Consider the following 23,827-nt stretch of genomic DNA (forward strand, 5'->3'; position numbering starts at 1 on the left):
ACACATTGCAACACAATACCTCCAACATTCAACCATAATTTCTAACAGCTACAGAATTGACTACATGCTTTCTGTGAAAGCACTAAGGAACTTAGTAAACAATGAAACCTTACAATAACGTTCTGAAGTAAGTGTTTTAGGCTAAATGAGAAACACTAGTCTTGGACTTATTTTTAAACAAAGGGTTAGAAACCATTTTAATAAATTTCCATAGAAAAAAATAAAGCATTTGGGAACTCTTGAAAGAAAACCAGAGAGAAAATATTTAGTAGTTAAAAACAAGCTTATTGTTTAAAAAGTCATAGTATTATGATTATAATAACTGCAAATTATTGGTCTATGACATTTTAATAAATACTAAAGGAGCAATTAGATATGAAGTTTTTTTTTTTTTTTGTAAGTAAATCTGGTGTTATTTCTTTTTACTCCACTAGAGGGTAGTCTCTCAAAACTAGGGCTGGAGTCATGAATCTAGCCTGCTTTTGACCTGTTGATAAATTAATCCTCATGTTCCATTCTCCTCAACAAGATGTTTCTCTCGTATACTAATTAAGGTTGTAAAACATTCATTCTGAGTACTGCTGTCTATTTTTCCGTAGATATTCTTTGAGAAAAATGCACTGCTATAATTTTCTGTGTTTTCTACATTTCCAGTAATTCAAAAAGTTTTACATATATGGCTTATATAATACATTTTCCTAGGAAATATTCATTTAGAGTTAGTAGGCCTAAAAATAAGGAGAAATATTTTTTTGAGTATTTAATTTATTACAGTTGAAATATTTCCCCAGAGTAGTAAAAAATACATCCTAAACACACACACACACACACACACACTACACACACACACACACACACACACACACACACACACAGATATGTACACAAACATCCCTACACATGTTACTCATTTGTATGTGGCTGGCAGATTAATTGCATCACATAATGAAAAGTAAGTAAATATAATTAGAAACATGCATTTTAAAAATTACCTCCTCAAATGCCAATGCTATAAATTACAGAGAGGCAAATATATGTTTTATTTTTAAAAATCTGATCAATCCAGATAAGAAATGTCATTGCTAAAAAAAAAAAAAGTGTTATTGAACAGCAAGTACATATGCTAAATTAAGGAGGACCTATAGAGAACCAAATGCCACTCAAACCAGTTTCAAGCTGCTTCTCTTAAACAATACTGTCATTGCTGAACTTCACAGAGAGGGAGTCGGAAGCTTGAGTCTCTACCAGATATTTTTAATATTTGGGAAATCCTTATTAGAAGTGTGCCTTGTCTGTGTTCAGAGTAACAACATTATGTCTCTAAATGATTACCTCAAAGTGGGAAAACTTGTCAAAAATTCCCAACATTCCCCTAGGGGAAAGAGGGAGGAAGGGGGGGAGAGAGAGAGAGAGATTGGGAGAGGGAGAGAGAGAGAGAGAGAGAGAGAGAGAGAGAGAGAGAGAGAGAGAGAGAGAGAGAGAGAGAGAGAGAGAAGAGAGGATAGAGAGAAAGACGAAAGAAGGAAAATGATACCTAGGAAAATATGCAAACCTGTTTCATTTATTTGCATCCTAAGCAGCAGTGTCATAGAACAGACAGGCTGTTTCAGCCAACCAGACTGGAGCAGCTGCGAGTGCTACATCTTGGCAGTCTGAAGCGATTGGCTCCTCTCTGGGGAGTGGAGGGTGTTCAGTTATTAATGACCGTTGAGCAGGCAGCACCATGTCAGTGTGACAACTGATCGGGTGAACGATGCACCACTAACCACCGTGGAAACAAGGAGAAATAAAGCCAGCTCGCAGGATCTCTCTTCGCTGGATTGAGAGCCTCAGCCTGCCGAATGAGAGAACGAGTTCCAGGAAAACAGAAGGAATCCTAGCTGCAGCCTCCTGCCTTCCTTTATATTTGAAAATACAAGAGATAGGATTGAGTGCATGTGTGCGTATTTGTAGTACAAACCGTGTATACTTTATTACACACACACACGCACCTATTTACACCCGGGCAAGAACACAACCATGTGATTATCTCAAGCAAGGAACTGAGGAACCCAGCACGCAGAGACACGGCGGTGGGCTAGCACGGAAACTGATTTTCAAGGTAAGTTTAAAATATACATATCCTTTAAAATAAGCTCTATTTTTTTTTGTTTCCTCTATGCTGATGTTTTTATACACAAATTCTCCTTTGATGTTTTCTCCTTGTCTGAATTCTGAATTCTAAGAGCATTTTTCTTTACATTTTACTTTTGAGAAGAAATTCACATGCAAAACCCTGCTGGCTCTAGCGATGCCTAGCTGTGTTTGCGAGATTCTCCAACATGCATTTTACGAACTTGAATGCTCATCAGAGGATGTGAGTGGGAGAGAAAAAGCAGTGCTGGGGGAGGAGAAAGAGGAGGGAGAGTAAAGAGGAGGAATTAGGGGGTGAAGAAAGGAGAGGGAGAGGAGAGGGGGGAAAGAAGGAAAGGGGAAGAGGAGAGGGAGGAGAGAGAGAGGAGACAAACAGAGAGAGGAGAAGAGAGAAATGGGTATTGGGTGAGAGCAAATTTCCTTTTTCTTCACATTATTTGTAATGAAAGGGAGATCACACATTATTCTGTGTTTCGAAATCAACCCACCAAATGGGGCATCTTTATTCCCTCTCACCCAGTGGACGGAAATTCAGGCAAACGCTGTTGTATGTCAAGAGCTAAAACCACGAATCAGAGTGGCAGAATGAGCATATCACAAACAGTTATTGAATTTCTGCCAGGGTACATCTTACGGATCGGGGTAAATGACTTCCCTTTAATAACATCCCCTCGCCTGTCTGAAGGGACAGTGCAAATGCTTGATTGCTAATGCAGCTGGAATTGCCACACACTAGGTGAAAGGATCCCATGAACCAGAAGAGTTCTAATCTTCTTTGGTAATTAACAGGATCACAGCAGGATGGCTTTAAAGTACATTTCCTATTTAAGAAGATTGTTTGTTCAAACCAACTGCTATATTCCCTTTGCTGTTATTGAGCTGGATGACTTAATTCGACTCTAATTTATTCATTTTTAACAATATGTCCTTGTTTCCATGCCTCTAATTTCAGTGAAAGCATGCTATGAATATGAGTAGAACCTTCTTAATTGAGCGAAAAGGGGATAATGTGAAAATAAAAAGAAAAGAAGTAAAGATTCAAAATACCTACCTAGAAAACAGTGTGCCCTGGTACTATAGATATTACTCATCTCGGGTATTTCTCATCCTTAGTTTCAATGCCTTTGAGACAGAATTACTCTCAGTAAACTCTGTGAGCATCCATGTAGCGATGATTCATGGAACACAGTGGGGGTTAATTTTTACTTCCAATCTTGCAAAAGGAAGCCAGGGACTTAAACTATGCTTTCAAACAGACAACACCAATGGATGATGTCCATACAAACATTCGCTTCCCCCTTCAACGGGTCCTGGAAAGACATTAAAACAAACCTAGCATTTCCACTGCATCTTCTGGAACTCTCTCCTCTCTTCCTTTAGTTCAACTAGCCAAACAGTTAATGGAGTCTGCTTCTTTGAAACTGTGTTATTTTTTTTCTACAAATGTGATTTCAGAGTTATTATTAGTTTCCTAGTTTATAATATAAGCCAAAGAAAGGAGACAATAGCCAGCCACTTACAGCCTGCAACTTTTGCATTAATGTGTCAAAAAAATGAGTCAGTTTACAATATGTAATGTAAGAAGTCAATTAATTCCAGTGACCTTTGTAAATGATAACAATAAAGCAATTCTGATAGTATGCCAGCGGCTTCGATTTTCCCTCTGTAAAATGAACAAGTTCAAGAAGAGGGATCTTGCTCAGAGTGAAAAATGAAAGGTGCTGAAAGCATCAGTTTGCAATATTGGCAGCCCTGCTCGCTCTGCCTCAAATGCCACATGCGAGCTATAAAAAAAAAAAAAAAAAAGGTTTATTACAAAGAGGAAAATGTGCTATTTATTAAAAGTGTTACTTTAGAAACAGACCACATCTGATATTTGGAAGTACCTCCTAAGTTCCTAACCAAGAGGAAGGGCTTGAAGCAGATTTTCAACCTCCTGATTTCAAACTCCTATATAATGTAGCATTGCAGTATTGATTTCAATTTTTCTTAGATCTTTTCTGGGGAAACTTTTCATATCAAACACACACATTCTTAAATCTCACCCAGCCTATTTTAAAATTGCAATCGATGACACCTAACAGTGGATTCACTCTTTAACCTTTAAAGCTCACATACATATTTTGTGGATTACAGAGATCAGTAATGTGCCCACTTGAGTCTGAGAAATACGGTCACTCCAGGCCCCTAGTGTTTGTCACTCAGTGTGTGCCAGTGAGTTTGGTGATTTGACCAGCATCTACTAATGCCAGATGATGGACATACGTGCATGCCTGGAAGACTTAACCATCGTTCACCACCCTCCCCCCAATCATGTAGCTAAACCAGAAATAATAGCTTTCTGGTCTCAAAGGACGGTTTTTTCAGGGTGTCGCTTGTCACAGGCAATGTGCTGAGTTAGAATGCTGATGAGTAGGTGGAATTTTTTATTTAGATGTGGTTGTTGTTGTTAATGGCTTAATAAAGTGTTACCAGCTTTCTAGGCCAGCAATTTAGGGACCTATTAAAAAGGTGATCAACTTATAATGCACCAACTGTATTTCACTGCTTATTTGTTGTTGTTGTTGCTGTTTTTTTACATCTACTGCTTTTGCCACAAAATGGGTTTGATGTTTCACTCTCCCCAACTCTGAATTTTTTCTAGTGTAAAATGTCTACATAACATGGCATTATGACATTTACTGCAAACTAATTAAGCTGATCAGAAAGATTTGTAAACTGAGTTTTTAAAAATTATGTAACTTAAATGTTATTACTTAATTAGCAGCCCCTAAAGATGGTTGTAGATGAGCTATCTGTTGGCGAATCTGAAGGAGATCATTCAAAGAAAACAAATAGCATGCTAAAAAATGAGCTTCTACTTCTAGCCTCTGTAAGGATGGCTCCAATGAATCATTTAAAATAGTGTGGCTCCAGTCAATCTGGAGAAACACTGGTCTTGTCTACAGCCCACTGAAAAGTACCATGTAGACCTGGTTCTGAGAGTTTAGTTACTTATGTATCATTCTTTGATACATGGAACTAAATAAAGCAGGTAAACTCTAAGTAAAACATCAGTACATCTTATCAGTGCTGTCAAAGATAAAGCTCTCTGATATTGGCTATGCAACCAGTACTTAGGAAAGCTTCACTGTGTAACAACTGAACACAGGTCCTGCACAGAGCTTGGTGAATTCTTCCTCTTCCCTTCTGATAAAGTGATATCTAATTAGACACCTAGGAAGTCACTAGTAGAATATGATAAGAACTGTTCCTTCTACCATAATGTCAAAAGAAGTCAAATGTTAACATAAAGTAGCTGATGCCAGAGGATGGGAAAAGATAACAGGGAGAAATCAAAAAAAATTTTTTTTAACTTGATAGAATGGAAGATCTCATCAGATGCAATTTAGAGATCATGAAATACAGGATTAACCAAAAAAAATTAATGCCTATTTCAAATCTTTCTGAAGAAGTACAGTGCCTAATGGGCCATCTACTATATTTGCATTGCCAAGTCTGTATATACCCACTTGCAATTACGTTAGTTCATCTTTAGACCACAATAAGAGGGACTGTTTATTTAGGGTGCCATTAATAAAAAAAAATACATTACACAGCTTTGGCATATGGGAAGAAGGAAGGGAGAAATGCTTTCATAGAAAGAATTTTTTAATTGAAAGAGCCCTTTAGTAGCTACTCATACTTATTTGACAGATAAAGAAACTGAGACCCAAAAGGTTTTAAATCTTTAAAATAAAATATAATACACATAGTGTTTTACGTTCACACAGCTAATTACTGAAGAGGCTTAGGTTACAACCCCATAAAATACTCCCTCCAGAATTACATTAAAAGTCTGCCTCCTCAGTTTTTCAAAGATTTTTTTAAAAACTTTCCATAAATATCTACGAAAAGTCCCCCTACACATACATACTCCAAAAGCCCAAAGAAATGTTTATCCAGATAATCAAGTATTCGAAAGCAAAAGCCAGCATTCAATAATACAAGCAGCAATAATTTGTTAAGTAAATACCACCCAAATATTTCAAATCCATGATTAATCTTTTGGGTATAGTCTGCAGTGAGTCATAAAAATTAGTTTGCCCTGTTTTTAAAACATCTAAGTAATAATACTGCTCTCTCTCACCTACAGAGATTTAGTTATTGAGCATCCACTGTAAGTTTCAAGTTTTTCCAAGAATTCTGAAGACATTCTTCAAATCCTTTTTTTACATGGCTTCATTGTAAATAATTTAAGGCTCTTAACATGTGCCCTTTTTATATACAGTGTCCATTCTCAGGATCTGTGTTTTAAACCTAACTCAAAATCTTTTGAGAAGTAAAGAATGGCTTTGCTCCTTCCAACAACCTGGTGAAGTAGGGTAGGTATGATGATGATTATCATCTTTCATTTAGGATTGGAGAATGAGGTTCTGTGAAGTTAGAGACTTGCCACCACACATGTCAAGGAACAAAGGTCTTCTGACTCCAGAGAGTAGAGGACAGCATGGATGTATCACTAATCCCTAGCCTCTCCAAGTCATTAATAAATATCTTTTCCCTTTTTTCTAAACTCCCATTCCAGACCTTACCCTTCCAAGTCTTATGTTCTTTGCACCATACCACACTATACCTGAATTTATTTTCACTTAAAATCTTAATTTCTTAATTTAAATCACAGCTATTGCTGTGCCTGAGTCAAATAAGAAAACACAATCAACATCTATTCTTGGAGAAAAAGATTGCATGTTGTTCTACCTACTCATCCATATGTTTGTCTGATAGCATTAACACTTTGATAAACAGATACTTGGCAAAGGTCTCAAAAATTGGATAAGATGAGATGAGTACATTAGTCAGGAATTTTCCAATTGCTGAAAACTATCAACAAAGTCCTCAAAGTCACTTGAAAAACCACAGTAGATAAGTGTCAACATGAAAGCAACTTCTTCAGCATCTTATTTCTGGTTAGGTTTTTGGGGAGAAAATGACACACTCAATAAGTCAAAAAAATTTGTTAATTTGAAAGTAAATGAGTACATTCATAAACTAGTAAAGTCAAAATGCAAGTAAACTTTATTAACATTATTCTGAGAGCCCACTCTAGGAGAGATTTTGGTTTACAAAAGTAATATAGTCCTTAAAATGAATAAAACCCCTTAAAAAGCATATTCTAAAGTTTGTCATGTCAAGTGTCACTTCCAGAAGGTGAAGCATTCCATATATAATCAGCTACTCTATTCAGGGAAGGAGAGTAACCATCAACACTTTTTGCATGTCTGCATAAAAAAGGCCCACTGAATCAATTAAAGATTAGTATCAACAGGCAACATTTTCTATTTCCAGAGGTCTGAAACCCCTAGGATCTAATTCTCTGAGGGACGAGGGGAGGCAGCGTTTCCCAACTTGTGCAAAATAGAACTCCAGGAATGTGACCTACCGGAACTGAGACTTCCAACATAAGGCTCAGGACTCATTAACTTACAAATGGTATGAATAATAGTAAGTATTTTGACTACAGAACATATTTAAGAGGGCTTATTTTCATTGTAATAGATAGGACTGATTTGGGCTAATTATCAAAATGACTATAAAAATAGATTTATTCCTTAGACTGGCATTTATAATAATAACTTGCAGTCTCCTAATAACCAGAGATCAAGGCATTTAAATTCCATCGTCACATTCTCAACTAATTTGCAGTTTACCTTTGTTAAGAAAAAAAAAGCTAAAAATGGACGTATATTTTCAATGATACAATTCATGTTGGTCATTAGACTGTTTTCCTCATCATTCTGAGATATATTCATTCTCATCATTCTGAGGTATATTCATATACCTCAGAGATATTAAATGTTTATGGGGTCTAAGTTTAATTCTGGTTTTATCAAAACTCAGTCACAAAAAAGAAAACACTGAACATGTTCTACAAAAAGTATTCAACTTTTTGTATTCTCTAGAATATATGGAACCACAATGACCTTTGAGATGTCAATAGTTGCAGGGAGTAATTTTAATATAGATCTACACAGATTATATTTTGATTTCCACAAAAGCCAAGGGGTTAGTGGCTTTGCACTGCAGGTGACTAAGGCATTGAAAACAAAAAAAGAGAAACAGAGTAGGCGAAAAAAGAACTGAGGCCAGGACACAGTGCTGTATCACTGAAAAAAAGCACAATAGAACAGAATGGAAATGCAAAACAATGTGGCCACCATATATAAAAGATACATACTTCTAAAAACATATAAACCTTGGTAGCTCTAGACATAGTAATTCTTGAATTAAAAAAACATAAAATGCCATATAAGACATAACATTAGACTGCATCGTTTGACAGGTCACCTTGTGTGAATAGCTGAACTGATTCACTTACCGGACACACAATTTGTCCTTGTTCCTCTTAATGTGGCTTATCACCCATACATTTTTTTTTATACAAACATTACAGTTACTCAGAGTATTATAAGGTGATGTTCAGCCAACTTCTTAAAACCAGTCAGGTATTTGCCACACTATTATTGCCTTAATCATTACTTCATTTTTAACGAGGAAAGCAAAATCCATGTAAATATCAAACTCTCATTTTTACATTTACACTACAAATTGTATCACAGTATGCTGCTATTGGACAAAATGGTCAAAGAATGAAGAATTAAAATAAATGTTTTGACAAAAATCAATGTAAGTAGACATCTTACAAGTTCAAGTCACATCTCTCTTATACAATCCTTTACTGACTAAGGGAATGATAATAATATAGGCAGTTCTCATTTATTATATACAAGCATTTTCTGTGCCAAACATCGTGCTAAGCACTTCACATGCATTTTTTTCCCTTTAATCCTCATAAAAACCATACAAAGTATCAAAACCAAATGAGAAAACTAAGGCTTGGAGAAGAAAAGTAACTTGCCACAGCTAATTACAGGCAGAACAGGAAAAGGAACCTAGGTCAGTTTGGCTCTAAAGAACATTGCCGGCAATGGGCAGACTTAGTAACACTGGCACCAAATATTAACCACCCACACACTTTATTAATGGTGAGATGAATAGCTTTGAAATAAAGGTTTAGAGAAATAATAATAATAATAAAAGAATATGCTTTTGTGCACGAGGTAACACTGCCTCCCGTTGGTACTGCCTAACATAGCTAGTCTATACTGCATTCCAGGAATCAGATTATCAAAATACAAAAACTCCACTGATAAATTTCATACCAGACATCCTGCCCATACTAGACTACTATTTCTTTGCAGAATTCTTTCGTTTTTTTGTTTGTTTGTTTGTTTCTGAGACAGGAGTGATGATTTACTTATTTATATTTCAATATAGCTAGTCACTAGATTAAAATGAGTTTTGCAGTTTGGTTCACTGCTGAACCTGTGAACTGGCAGGTTATCGCCCTCCTCTTTCATCATTTTTCCATCAAGGGGAATTCAACATGCATCTTTACCTGAGGTCATGCAGTACAATAAGTGGCATAAAGGAAAAATGCAAAGTTTAGCTCATAGGTCTTGAATTTCATTATTTGTAACAATTCTTCCATGGATCCAATTCCAATTTGTGAACACTTTTTCCCCGCCTTATGCATTCTCTCTTAAACAATGAAGATGAAAACAGTGAATACTATTTCACTGCTAGTATGTTAATCAGTTTTCAATAAAATTCATCAGTCTTCCTCAGTGTTAATAAGCATCTCGCCCTGCAAAGTTAACTGGGGAAGGCTTGATTTACAAAATGAGCATGCTGAGCATCCTAAAACTTCAGCAGAAGTGTTCTACACCACTGTTTGTAAAACTTCAGTGTTTCTTGCTAAGTGACCTCCTGAAAGGGTTATCAGGGGAGTCCAACTTGACAGTCCTACATAGAAAAAGCTGAATGTAAAATTAAGGCAAAATGTTACTAAAGATTCCTCTAATGATTAGAAACGGGGTTTAGGGAGCTCACGTCAACATACATTTTCTTTTTAAAATGCAGATTTTTAAAACAGTGTAAGCAATTAAAACAATTGAAAAAGAAATTCAATTTTGAGGTAATAAAAGGTTAAAATATCTATGAAATCCTGATTAACCTAACTCAAAACAAGTAGAAAATAAAGGATAGGTATAATTTTAAGTTAAACTCCTTTTTTTTCCTGCTACTTTTTATATTCAAATAAAATAAAGAGGAGGAAGAAGAAGAGGAGGAGGATGCTGGGTAACATTTATTTAATACCCACTACGGCCTGGACCCTGGGTAAGCTCTTCATATACTTCATCTCATTTCACGTCACAGTTCTATGAGGGAACTGAGGCTTAGAATGGAGAAGCATTTGCCCAGCTTCACTCTGTGGAAGGGATCTGATTCAAATCCAGAGCATCTGACTCCAAAGCCCATGTTATTGTGCCTCCCACGTCACATACTTCTCAGGATCAGCATAATATATGTCTCCTTTGGGAAGCTTTTGACTTTTTATGCAGAAATATCTAACAACAGGCTCTTCCTATAGTTTTAAACTCTTCAGCAAAGATCAGGAAGTTTATAAAATAATTTATCAAACTTTACAGTTTTACCTCATAGTGTAACCTGATTAGTATAATCTTATTTCATGAATAATATAATGAATATTTAATATAATTCAGTGAACTTAAAATAAAAGTATTACTTGTTGCTTTTCTACTTAAACATTCTTATTAATCTATATAATTTCAGAAGTATAATGTGTATTTTAAAATGATCATGGTTAAATTCCAGAAGGACTTATGAACATCTGAGATCATTATCAATTTCTTAGGATATGGAAATCAGTAATGAAATGAGAAAATTTTTTCTGATTACAAATATTCTACAAATTGAACAAGCAGAACAATATTTTGACCTGATTCCTTCAGCCCTGAATGTTTTTCACCACAATGGAATATCTTTGAGAACTTTTAAATATCCTTCTATATTTTGTACATCTAGGAAAGATGATGAATATTTATAAGTTTAAAAGGGCCCCCATAAAGAGTTTTTCCTGCCTAGAATGATAACTCCTCTTCTTTGATCACCACATTCTGCCACCACCTCTTCTCCACACCATGCTGAAGGTAATAGTATATTGAATTCTTAACCCCACTTAACTGAGATTTCTTTTTACATCATCATGTTTAGTTATAAAGTAATTCGCTGCTCAGTATTTTGCTTGATAAAGACTTCCGTGAGTCTTTGAAAGGAGCGATATTCTAAGGTAATAATTTACCACTTGGTCATTCACTTAGACATGTTATATCACGGTCATTTAATCAAGGACCATGGATACATCTATAGTCAATGAATAAAACCTTGCCATATTGATAAGAAATGATGTGTGCATGACACCACAAGTAGAATCACATATCTGTATCTTTGATGATCTATACCAAACTCACTTGGGTGCTTACTTTTAATGCAAAATCTCAGAATCTCTGATAGTAACACCTAAAAATCCCTACTGATTTTCTGCACAGTTACCGAATTAGTGGGTACAGAGTCAAGTCCTCTTCTTTTTCTTTGTCTATTGTTTTTTGTTTTATGTTTAGTAAAAAAGTTTCACTTGAGATCATCAATTGCTTGAATTTATACCGAGTATACATAGATGCAGCAGGTATAATAGATACACTCTGTGGCATTTTTCCCCAGAGAAGATTGAGATTAGGGCATCGCTAATGAGTTAGGGTTTTGACTGTAAGGGATCTGACTGGAACACTGAAGTGAATGATCTTAGTTAATGTGTCATAATATAGGCATTAGTTAATATGTAATAATCTAGGATCCCAATCTAAAAAGGAACACTATGTACAGTCATTTCTTGGATCTCAGGTGAAGTCTGTAGGGTGGTAGACTGTATATCCTTAGGAGGAATATCTATCAGAAATGGACAGACATCTTTTGCCCACATCAGCTTTTGTTCATCAGCTCCTATTTTCATACCACATGGGATTCAATTGAGGGTCACCCAGAAACTGCCACCAGTATAATTAATGAGTAAATTCTTCTTTGCCTGTTGAGTTGCTTTTAGATGCCATTGGATAATATAAGAAGTCAGATTTGGTATAGCAAAATCCCTAAATTGGGACAGATTTGACAGATTTTAAGTCACTTGCTCAAAGTGATTCAAGGTGAGCCCGGTGTTTAAAAACATAATCAGAACCAAAACCAGGTGATTCAGTCCTTACCCAGTGAGTATTTCATAGCACATTGATTGTAATCAGAGTTTCAAAAAGTTTGGAGCATATGCTCCTGTCAAATCATTTTTTAAAAAATGTGCCATGATGACCAAAGGGTCCCAAACTCAACCCTATAGAGGAACTCAGCAGTGCCTTCTCTGTGAAGGATCTATATTTATACAACTCGTTAGCTGCTGGAGTTTGGCAGAAATCCAATTCACTATCACCTAGTCACTTTTCAAGATGTCTCTTTAGATTGGCATTTTATTGACAGTAATGTGTTGCTGCTGCTCTGCATCAAGCATGTTAATTACTTGGGTCTGGAGTTTTGAATCTGTGCACCCTAAAGTGATTTTAGCTGAAGAATTGTTTTGCTTTGTTTCATTTAAATCAGGTGAATAAAAAAGAGCAAGAGAAACCATTAAATGAAAACCCACAAGTAGAATGGCAACCATAGAAATAGCAAGTTTTGTATTTATCCAAAATAGAAATAGAATGATCCAGTTTCTTTGATATTCTATTAAAAACTTCTACTACTGGCCGGGTGCAGTGGCTAACACCTGTAATCCCAGCAGGGAGATTGGCAGGCCTAGGCAGGGAGACTGCTTGATCCCTGGAGTTTGAGACCAGCCTGGGTAACACAGCAAAACTTCATCTCTACAAAAAACAAAAAAATTAGCCAGGTATGGCTGTGCACACCTGTACGCCCAGCTACTCAGGATGCTGAGGTGGAAGGATTGCCTGAGCCCAGGAGGTCAAGGCTGCTGTGAGCTCTCAACATCATGACTGTGCCACTGCACTCTAGCCTGGATGACAGAGTGAGACCCTGACTCAAAAACAAACAAAAAAAATTTCTACTGTTTTTGGATAGTCCATCCCACATTTATAAGGCTCTGACACCATTCTGCCTTAATCTTCTTTGCTGGGATTTAAAAAAAAAAGGCTTTATAACACAAAATAATTACAATCTTAGAAATTCTAAATGTCGTTGCAAACTTGTTTCTTTAACTTTTACTAAAACTTCGTTGTAAGTTTCCTTCCAAAAGAACGCATGGTATAAAACAATGACCACTCAAGTCCCTAAGTTGCTAAAATACATTTTTTAAATTGCTGACAATATCATGGTCTTCTGTAAGACGACAGCATGAAGCCGGGCACGGTGGCTCACGCCTATAATCCCAGCACTTTGAGAGGCTGAGGCGAGAGGATTGCCTGAGCCCACTGGTTTGAGACTCATCTGGGCAACTAGGCACGACCTCGTCTTTACAATAAATAAAAAAATTATCCAAGCATGGTGGTGCGCATCTGTAGTTCTAGCTACTTGGAATGCCGTAGTGGAAGGATCGCCTGGGCCCAGCAGGTCGAGGCTGTAGTGACCCTGAACGTGCCACTGCACTCCAGACTGGGTGACATAGTGAGACTCTGACTCAAAAAAAAAAAAAGATTTAATAAAATAATAATAATACAAAAAGACTGCAGCATGTACATTTATCATAGTGACTTCACAGAGACAGTTTTAATTAAATTTTAGCAATCTCTATAAGACTTTGTTTCCCTCAAAATGTAACCACATCTCAAGCAATGACAACGGCCCTACTCCAACATCTCAAAAACCCTGTACAGTATTATCAGTTTTGTAGATTTATAGTTAACAATTGTACTTTCATATCTCTGTCCATTCCAGTGCCAACAAGCACGCATGCATATACTTATACTTTCACACGCACACAAATTCTAGATTTTTCAAACATTTGCCAACTGTTAATGTTTTTAACCAGTTTATAAATATTTAATTAAGGCTAGCCAACTTACTTGCATCTGATTTTCAATGACTTTTTCTTTTTCTAAGACATGCATATAACTAACTAAATACTATGGTACATTTTAAGAATTATTTTCATGGAAATAACAGAAAAAAATCTACTAGGCAAGTAAAATCTACAACCATTTATGATAGCCAGAGTCAAACACCACTCAAGTAGCTCTATTCTGCTCTGTCACTTCTCTTCTTCCCACATCTCCACCTCTAAACTAAGTTTAAGTGACAACAGATTTTAATGGGTTATTATCAGTATGGTAATTATTATCAATTCGGTGGTGATTAACATTTAGTAACTATATGTTTCTGGTGCAGAACTAAGAACATTTTTTGTACTAAGAAATTTCAATGCATTATTTTATTTAATTTTCACCACATCCCTATAAGATAGGTACTGTTATCCCTCATCTTTAGTAGATGAGGAAACAATGACAATGTTAGCAGCAGAGAAAAATCTAGAGTCCATGTTCAATTCCTTAATCACTAAGCTGCTACTAGTCAACACCATTCTGAGAGTGCTGGAAAGAAAGATAAAAGATTTACATTTAAGAAATCTTGGGGTTAAGTGTGGAATAAAGTGGGAACACTGAAAAGTGATATTCCTGTAATATGTGTTTGGGGGAAAAGTTACATTTTTACATGAGCATAATACCCCTCATGTCTCTGGGTTTAGGCCAGTATTCAGGCAACTTTTTTGGAAAGAAAATCTGCCGGTGAAAAGGCTATATTGTTGGACTCCTTCCTTCCTCCTTCATGCATGCACATACATGCCTCTACTATTCACATCTTGAGCCAGCTTTGCAGAGTTGAAAATGATGAAACAAACCCCAAGTAGGGAAGAGACAAAAGTCATACAATTTTCTTTCTCTCACTCCCTCTGTATTCTATGTTCCCATAAATGTTTAGATCTGTAATCCACAGAGTTCAATTTTATTTTAGAGAGTGAAACAATTTCTTTTGTTACCTGCTTTAGATTTACGAAACTAACTTTTGTTCTAGAGAAGTTCTCACTTACGTGCTAAGGCTCCATATTTATAAATTTTGAGTATCCTTATGTTGTCAGTTTAGCAAATAATTTCTATTAGTACCGATACCATTTTTTTTTAAAGGGTGAGGAGGATATTATAAATGAAAGTACTTAGTATGGCTGTCAGCAATCATTTTACATAGTGCTAAATAATAGAAAGGCCTCATCATTAACCCCTCATCTAGTCTTTTTGATTTGGGGCTTTTGGGAGCAAATACTAAGATAAAATTTTAAATGTAAGGAAAAGGAAGGTATTGTTGGAGACGAAAAATGTGGAGGACTTTCCAAGGGGCCACAGGAGATAAAAGATATTAATATATTCATGGTAAGCAATATTTCTTTGGTAATAATTAATTAATTTAATTTGGTAATACTTTCTTACCAAATTAAAAATATGCATACAAATACCCAGGCTCTTATCCTATTTGAAAGCAGGGGCAAAATCTGTTTAGACCTAGAGTGTTATGGTTTCCCGAACAGTGAGGAAGACAGAAAAAGAAAGCAGAGAGGAGATAGACTCACATATAAAGAAGGAAAAGTAAAAGGCAAGGATGGGGGAACTGCAGATATAAGAGCTGCTAGAAATGAGTTGTGTCCGAAATGTGGGTCTACTTGCCAGAGTAGAGACAGGACAGTAGACTTTCAGAAACTCCTAGTCCACAGCTATTTCTATCTCCACAGCAAAAGTTTTACTGAGACAAAAATGTATTCTTAACTCTGTAGATTATAAATATGTATTTCCAAATAAACCAATCACAGAATCTTTTAAAGTGTCTTCTAAAGTAACTTTAGAAATTAATTTGATTCTTCTCTATGAAATAAACTAAAGAATCTTCACATCAATAGGCTGAAAGATTACAAAACAGATGTCAAATAACATTCATTTTACAACAGCAACCTTTTATGGATCTGACATCTAGTTATTTCAGTAAACATCATGTATAAAACTCAGAAACTCAGAAATGGTGCAGTCAGAGAATGGGATACTAATTCATGACAGCATGCTGAAAAGAGCAGATGAGAAAGAAACACTGGGAAAGTAGATAAATTGACCAAATGAGGCTGCATATGTTACTATCTTCCATGACAACAGAAACTTATTGACTGACAATTTACATGTGGTTTGCTCCCTTATTCTGCAAATCACAGAAACAGGTTGCTGTAGCAACTGCCACGTGCTATTTAGCTTGCTGGGGGGAAAAACAAACAAACAAACAAACAAAAAACCCTTTAGAGTACTTCTTAAGACACAAATACAGCTCGTATTTTTATTGTTCCTACCACCTCAGAACAAATCTCCTGACAGGTCTATTTTCTCATAGCTTTAAAAATGGGCCTGGTTTCTGTTGTTTGCATTTATATTGTGTGTACTACCAATTTATGCAAATGGAGAAAAGAAAAAAAATCCATACAAATAAAAAAAGAGATAGATACAGATTGCCTAAGTCACATGAATGTGATAAGGCCATTGTCTTTTATAACATCCACACTTTTTATCTTCGGCATCTCTTTTAGCCAATTTAACTCCACTGATGTATATATCAAATCCATATATGATACTCCCAGGAATACACTACAGCTCAATACTTAATGCACCAGCAAGGGTAACCTTATTTTTATAGACCAGAAACAAAATAAAAGATAGTTTTCTTGGAAACAAATTTGTAATTTCACAGTAACATATAACAAAGTCCGCTCACAAGTAAGTGGCAGACAACGTTAGAACACATAATACCAACACCGGTATCCACTGGAACAAATTAATACTAAATAAAATTTGAAAAACACTTATCCTTACCTGCTTACTTCTCACTGGGACCTACAAAGAGGCAAAATACCTAGAACATTTAAGGCCATGGATACTGAACAATAAAATTCAAGTCATTGTTCTCTTTGTTTAATGGCAAGTTTAACAACTTTTCAAATTTTGTAGACACTGGTCTGATGTGGGAAGGTCAACTTTTTTGAAAGAGCTTAACGATTGGCCCTTAAAATAATAGAAATCTCTTCTTCCTGGAAGCTCACTGGTTTTGAGAAAGCTCTTTGGGAAAGGTCTCTAACAAAAAATGGTCCACTTAAAAAACCAACAAACAGAAGAACAGATATGTTTTTAACCATCATCACTGTTGTCATGTGGGGCCTTCAGGAATGTCTCACCAACCTAGGCTTCAGTGAATGGCTTACTATTTTGAGGCAGAGACTCAATAGGGCAAGGTTTGGTGAAGAATGACTGCTACAAGATAGTAGGGATTTAGAATATAATTAACAATAAAATAACACTAATTAAAGTCTTGGTGAAAATACCATATATCCAGGATGCAGATAAAAATTGCCCTTACAGATACTGGAGGGAGATGTACCTGACTGTACACTGTATTAGTCTTCTGTTGTATTATTTAACCAAAGAAATAAAATCAACATACAAATAGATTTTTTTTTAACTTTTTCTTGAGCAACAATGGAGAACAATCAATTTGAAAATAATTGGAGAAATTTGTGTTTTACTCAGAAGAGTAAAGGAAAACATTCATTCAACAGTATCACAAAGAATCATTTGCTTAATAGCATTTCTAATATGTTATACATTTATTCAATCTACTTCTTTCTATATTAAAATGCAAAAACAATTACTCTCAATGTAAATCCTAGAAAACAATCAACGTTTCTATTAAATCAGAGAAGAGACAGTTAAGCTGCAATGTGATTTGCAGGTGATCATGAATAGACAATACTTAGAATTTCTTTCCTAGATGTGAAAAAGAAGAGTAGTAGAGATTCAGAAATTTCCTTTTTTCCCCTCTCCTCCCTTCTCTCTTTCTCTCTCATTTCTTCTTTCTTTGTAGACTGATTTTGAAGAAGAGTTTTTATTTGAAATCTAATGCTTTAAATTATATAGGCATGTAAAATAGTCTTGTGTTGCAATACCAGTCCTACAGCAGGTAGAAACTTCCTTCCAATATTCTGTCATAGTTTACATTCACAGGGGAATATGGGCAGTTTCAACCTCCTGGATCCTTTGTCTCTAAAAATAAATTCTGGCTAATTCATTGTCTATTTACATTAAAGTCATTTCTGTTCATTAAAAACTTAAAATAAGCATGTTGAAGAAAACACAAGGAAACATGAAGCAATAAGTGAAAAGATTCTATACATGTATAATAAGCGTTTTGTATTTTACTTTATCTGAATGGAATTTTTAGAATGCACATGCTTTAATTGGGGTGCTACTGAAGTAATAATCTCAAATATGAGATTCAATAAATGTGTCTCATGCTCTGATTAAATGTCAAGGTCACAGATTTGTTATTTCAGATCTAGTGAGCAATAATTTGTTGGATAATAATGAACTCCCAAAGATTTATTTGTGACACTCAGCTGTCCATTTCAAAGCTCTGAGTCATGCTACAATACTTCTAACTGTGCAGGATAATATTATAAAATCTAGCATACAAAACTTAAACTTTTAAGTAAATTTTACTAACTACATACGTGTAGCCTGAACTCTGGTTTTCTTCTGCTGAAACTTAGCACCAACAATATTATTTGTCCAATCTTAACTCACAGCAGATATTGTTTTGATTTGCATCAACTTTTTTTTAATAGAGTATATATGACTTTCTTTAAAAACATTGATGTTTTTCTTCCCAATATTTTTTTCTTCCCTAAAGTACACTGTCTTCTGCAAGTATCACATTCTGGTATAAATTCTTAATTCCAATCCAGACCACTAAAGATGCAAATTTCACAGATTGTTGATGTAATGATTAGTTTCTATTTGATCACCATCAGCTGGCAACTAGCAAGGTCTGGCCTCCAGCCACAACAAACCAATTTTCTAGAGGATTTTTCCCAACACTTAACATTCAATTATCTTAATGTTTATTATTACTCTTTTTGTTGTTGATGTAGCACATTAATTTTAAAAGTCTGTGACATTTCCAGACATTAAGAACATATTATAGCCTAAATAACATGGTTTCCTATGTTCTCCAAGTCAAAATGTCACAAATTTTAAGAAAATAATCTGCATACCTTACATCTTTACTACACTATGCTATTACTAAAGATATAATTTATAAAAATAAACTGAAAACCATATCTTAAATGGAAAAAAATATACAAAGAAAACATATGTACCTCCATTAGTTCCTTACAACAGATTTATTCAAGATTATTATGATGGTAGAAATTGGATTTGAGATACCTGCACATGCATGTTTATTGCAGCACTATTCACAATAGCAAAAACGTGGAACCAGCTATGCTGCCCATTGAAACTGGACTGGATAAAAAAAATGTGGTACATATACATGATGAAATTAAGCCATAAAGAAGGACAAACATGTGAATTTCACAGTAACTTGGATGGATTTAGAGACGATAACACTCAGTGATCTATCACAGAAACAGAGTACCACATGTTCTTACTTGTAAGTGGACTCTGAACATTTACCATAATACTATAAGAAAGGGATTGGCAGTAACAAGGTACTGCTGGGGGGCGGGGGGAACACAACATCAGTAAGGGTATCTGATCTCAAACCAGGCAAAGTGGGGACCAAAGGGAGGCCCAAACTTTACCTGTAAGATGTCTGTGTGTATACCTAATCCTCAATTGTACCCCACATCTTTAAAATAAAATATTAAATAATATTTTTTATTAAAATAAAAAAGAAATCGGATTTGAAGTACTTTCATGATTCTTTTTTAAAAATCAGATTTAATAATACCTTTTTAAATATGCTAGTATTTTCAAGTGGGTTTTGTTAAGATTTTGTAATCTCCTGAGTTTTAAAAACACACACATGTTTATTTCTGTTTGCCAAGCATATATCATGCAATATTTCACTTATATAAGCTGTATGAGTGAACTCAGCATTCATCAGCAAAATCAAGGTCACAAATGAATGTCTTGTACAGCATATATTTTAAAAATGTAAAATAATATAGAAATTTATAATTAAAATAACTGATATTTATTCAGAAGATTTTTTAAAAATTTATTTATTTTAAAGATGTGAGGTACTTTTCAGGATTAGGAAGACAAGTGGTCATTTTACAGGTAAACTTTGGGTCTCCTTTTAGTCCCCACTTCACCTGGTAGCAGATGTTTATTGAACTACAATGCCAGGCACTATTCTAGCAAGGCATTGGACTTACAGCTATGAACAAAATAGGAAACTACTTTAATAAAGCTAGCATTCTAGTGGAGGTGATGAAAAGCAGGCAATAAACACAAAGCAAATAAATAATTCCTGGTAGTCTTAAATGCTATATAAGAAAAACAACATAATGAGAGTGGCTCGAAGGTTACTTTAGGAAAGGTGGTCCATAAATAAGGTATTACCAAGTAGAAGAACTAACTACCAAAGTAAAGAACAAACATTTGAAATGTCCAAAACAATTTCAGTACAATTTAACATGTCCATTGCCAGCTATGCGATAAACCACTAACTTTTCTTCCTTAATTAAGTTTTTCAAGTCAGAGAGGTAATGTGCTGACATCTTAATAAGGCTTGAGTGAGGCACAGCTCACACATGAGTGTGAAAACCCAATCATCGCACTTATGAACTACCAAAGGGTTTTAATTTAGTATTAAAAGAAAGTATCATTTAATTTTATTGTGCAAAGAAGAAAACTCAGCATTGCGTCTGCTCAGGAAGTGAATAAGACATAGGGCTAGACAATGAAGATGTTTCATTACCAACTGCGAGGGGGGGGCGTTCAAGTGCCAGATATATCTACAAAGCAAAGCTGTGCCTCATAGGCTTTCAGAAAGATAATTGACAGTGGAGTGCGGTCTGTGACAACGCTCAGGAGCCATCACTAACCAGCCCTTTCAACTTTGACCATTTTATCATCTCATTTTATCACCTGGAAAGTAGGTATAACTGCATCTGCTGACAAGATTATTATGGGAACCAAATATGGTCATATACGAAAACTGAACTGAATTTTTACAATGTAACATATTATGATTGTGACTATTATTATTTTTGTTGTTGGTTGCTGTTGTTATATTAAAGAAAACTGAAGTTAATGGAAATGACAAGGATCTGAACTATAGTAAAATATGCAAGGATAAGTAAAGCATCAGAGGATCCAGTTTGTCCATGGATATTAGAATTAAGACTTCTAATCTGTTTCTCCATATAATTGATGGGAATCAGTCATTAAAGAAAACCTCAAAACTAAGATTTTTCAACTCCATATTTTTCATTATCCTCATGCACTTTAATTATTATTCATATATATTTAGGACAACTTTTACTGAAAGAAACAAAACCTTACCTTCCAAGAAAACCTAAACAACACTAGGTATGATTGTAAATATAGATGATGTCTTACTAACCAGCATCATGAATTATAATGAACAGTGATCATGAAAAAAGTTTTATTCTATTTTCACTTTGGATCTTGAGCTCTGAGTCCATAGTGGTTTAAGGTATAAACTTTGCACATGAATTAAATAAATAAAATGTAAGTATAAATATAACATGGAAAATATATAAGTATAGAAGACAAACAACTTTTAAGATTCAAAGAGAGTTTCTCCATAATATGAAATTAATGTTGAATAATTTTTGATCGAGTAATATGAATATTCCTGCAACAAACATTAATGGTAAATTAAATAACTTCATAAAGTAATTTTGTTTCAGCATACTGGAACAGTAAAGTTAGGTGAATGTCCCTGATCAAATTTAAAGAATTCCAGACCTTGAGTCATGCGACTGTGATGGGAAAATTTATTCTCATAACTCAGATCCAATAATCAAACACTATTCATTTTATCCATAAAAATGTATTAAATTCTGCCCTGTAAAGCTGTTATAATATAATATAAAACCATTTGCTTTTCTTAGCCTAAACTGATAGTCTGAAACATAATCCTAAATTATCTGGAGAGAGTTTATCGAATAAAACCTTGTCCCAAACAGGTGATTTGTCACTTAGTTTTCACCTAATCCATATATGAGAAGAACACCAGGCTTCTAAGTAGGAAGTGAATGCAAATTTACAACCTTGTTTTGAAAGAACTCTTTTTCTCCACTAAGATTTAGAATTCCCTTTGCTCCTCCAGCCATGTACAACCTTGGAAAAAAGATGCTTAAGTGGGCAGGGCATGTTGCCTATGCTCCTCATGAGGTAGTAATTATTTATATATATATATATATATATATATAAGTAATGTTAGCAAGGGCTTATATGCTCCTCATGAGGTAGTAATTATTTTATATATATATATATAAAAAAGTAATGTTAGCAAGGGCTTATATTTTCCATTAACACAAAATTAACATTTGGTAGGTATCACAAATTATACTGCTTTCTATTGCCTAAAATTGGCCCTTTAGTATTTTTACTTCCCCCTTTAACTTTAGTCCTCTCTATTCAACACTTATAGGGGAAAACATATTTCGCTTATTTATGCCACTGTTTTTGGGGATCTCATGTTCCCCAAATGTTCATAACCTAGATGTAAACTCTTAAATGGTATAGTGGTCAACTATCATAGGAAATACATTAAAATAGAATTCACCATAAAGCCCATGATGCACAGATATATGTACACATGTCCCCGTGTGTCAATAACAACTTAAAATGAATTTAAGGGGATTTTAGTCAAATTTTGCAAGGTCTTCTATATGAGGCAGTCCTACAAAATTAACTCCAAGTAAAGGGCTATTGTGAGGCTACTATGAAGTTAAGTGGCTTTAAGGTGAGAGGAAAAAGGAAACTCAAAGCTTTAACCCATCTATAGTGGCCTTTTATTTCCACACATGAAATAAGTAATAAAGCTTTACTGACCTACGATGCATCAAGAACTAACTTTGTCCCCTTCAGACATCTTCAGAGTACCACCAGGTCATCTCACATTAATTATTTAACACAAATGTTAGGGAAAGAGCCTATGGCCTGTATAGTAACGGATTTCAACTCACGAAAAGATGATGCACAAACATGCACATAGACATAAAAACTGCCTCTATGACGTGTTTAAAGGATTACTTTAGAAACTCAAAGCCATAATTCAGGTAGCTGTTTTCAAGCTTTCAATGGAATTTTTGTTGTTCTATTTTCAAGTCTTTTCTTGTAGCCCCTGGAAACAAATACAGCAATGTTGTTTTAAGTAGATTGTCAAGAGTATAAGCAGGAAACCATAGAGCATGAGGGAAATCTGACAAACTTTTGAAATGAAAATAGGCAAACAGTTCCATGCTTATTATAAGGAACTAACAATACTGGCCACATCTGAATTATCAGCCCCCTTAGGTACAGTAACAGAAAAGTACCATCCATCATGGAACTCGTGGTAGGCATGTGCTCACCCATGGCACACCTGAAAATATGGTGCTATAATTTATTCTCTTATTTATTGTATTTGAAGAATTTTTTCACCATAGGAGCTCATTTTCTTTCACTTCCTTTCAAAATATTTTTTATCTTCCCAATTCTTAGTAAAAACATAAAACTGATACTCAAGCTGGGCTCGGTGGCTCAGCCTGTAATCCCATGCTTTGGGAGGCTGAGGTGAGTGGATTGCCTGAGCCCGCGGGTTTGAGACCCACCTGGGCAACTTGGCGATACCTCATCTCTACAATAAATTTAAAAATTAGCCGGGCGTGGTAGCGCACGCCTGTAGTTCCAGCTACTTGGAAGGCTGAGGCGGAAGGATTGCCAGAGCCCAGCCG

General features: G+C 35.1%; 1 protein-coding gene across 3 annotated transcripts in view; it reads left to right on the plus strand.

The window, feature by feature from the left end:
- Nucleotides 1-1,558: 1,558 nt before the first annotated feature.
- Nucleotides 1,559-23,827, plus strand: part of LRRN3 (leucine rich repeat neuronal 3) — a 34,951-nt gene continuing 12,682 nt past the window's right edge. Inside the window, exons 1-2 of one of the 3 annotated variants that reach the window (XM_021716356.1) lie at nt 1,559-2,101; nt 7,464-7,605. The gene's annotated coding sequence lies outside the window, so the exon portion shown is untranslated. Of the gene's footprint in view, nt 2,102-7,463; nt 7,606-10,282; nt 10,354-23,827 lie in introns of those variants that run through there. The other 2 variants (XM_008065697.2, XM_021716355.1) reach the window with 2 other exon arrangements.

This window comes from Carlito syrichta, unplaced genomic scaffold (genome assembly GCF_000164805.1).
Source record: "Carlito syrichta isolate Samal-C Ts95f unplaced genomic scaffold, Tarsius_syrichta-2.0.1 Scaffold308793, whole genome shotgun sequence".
Taxonomy (NCBI): domain Eukaryota; kingdom Metazoa; phylum Chordata; class Mammalia; order Primates; family Tarsiidae; genus Carlito; species Carlito syrichta.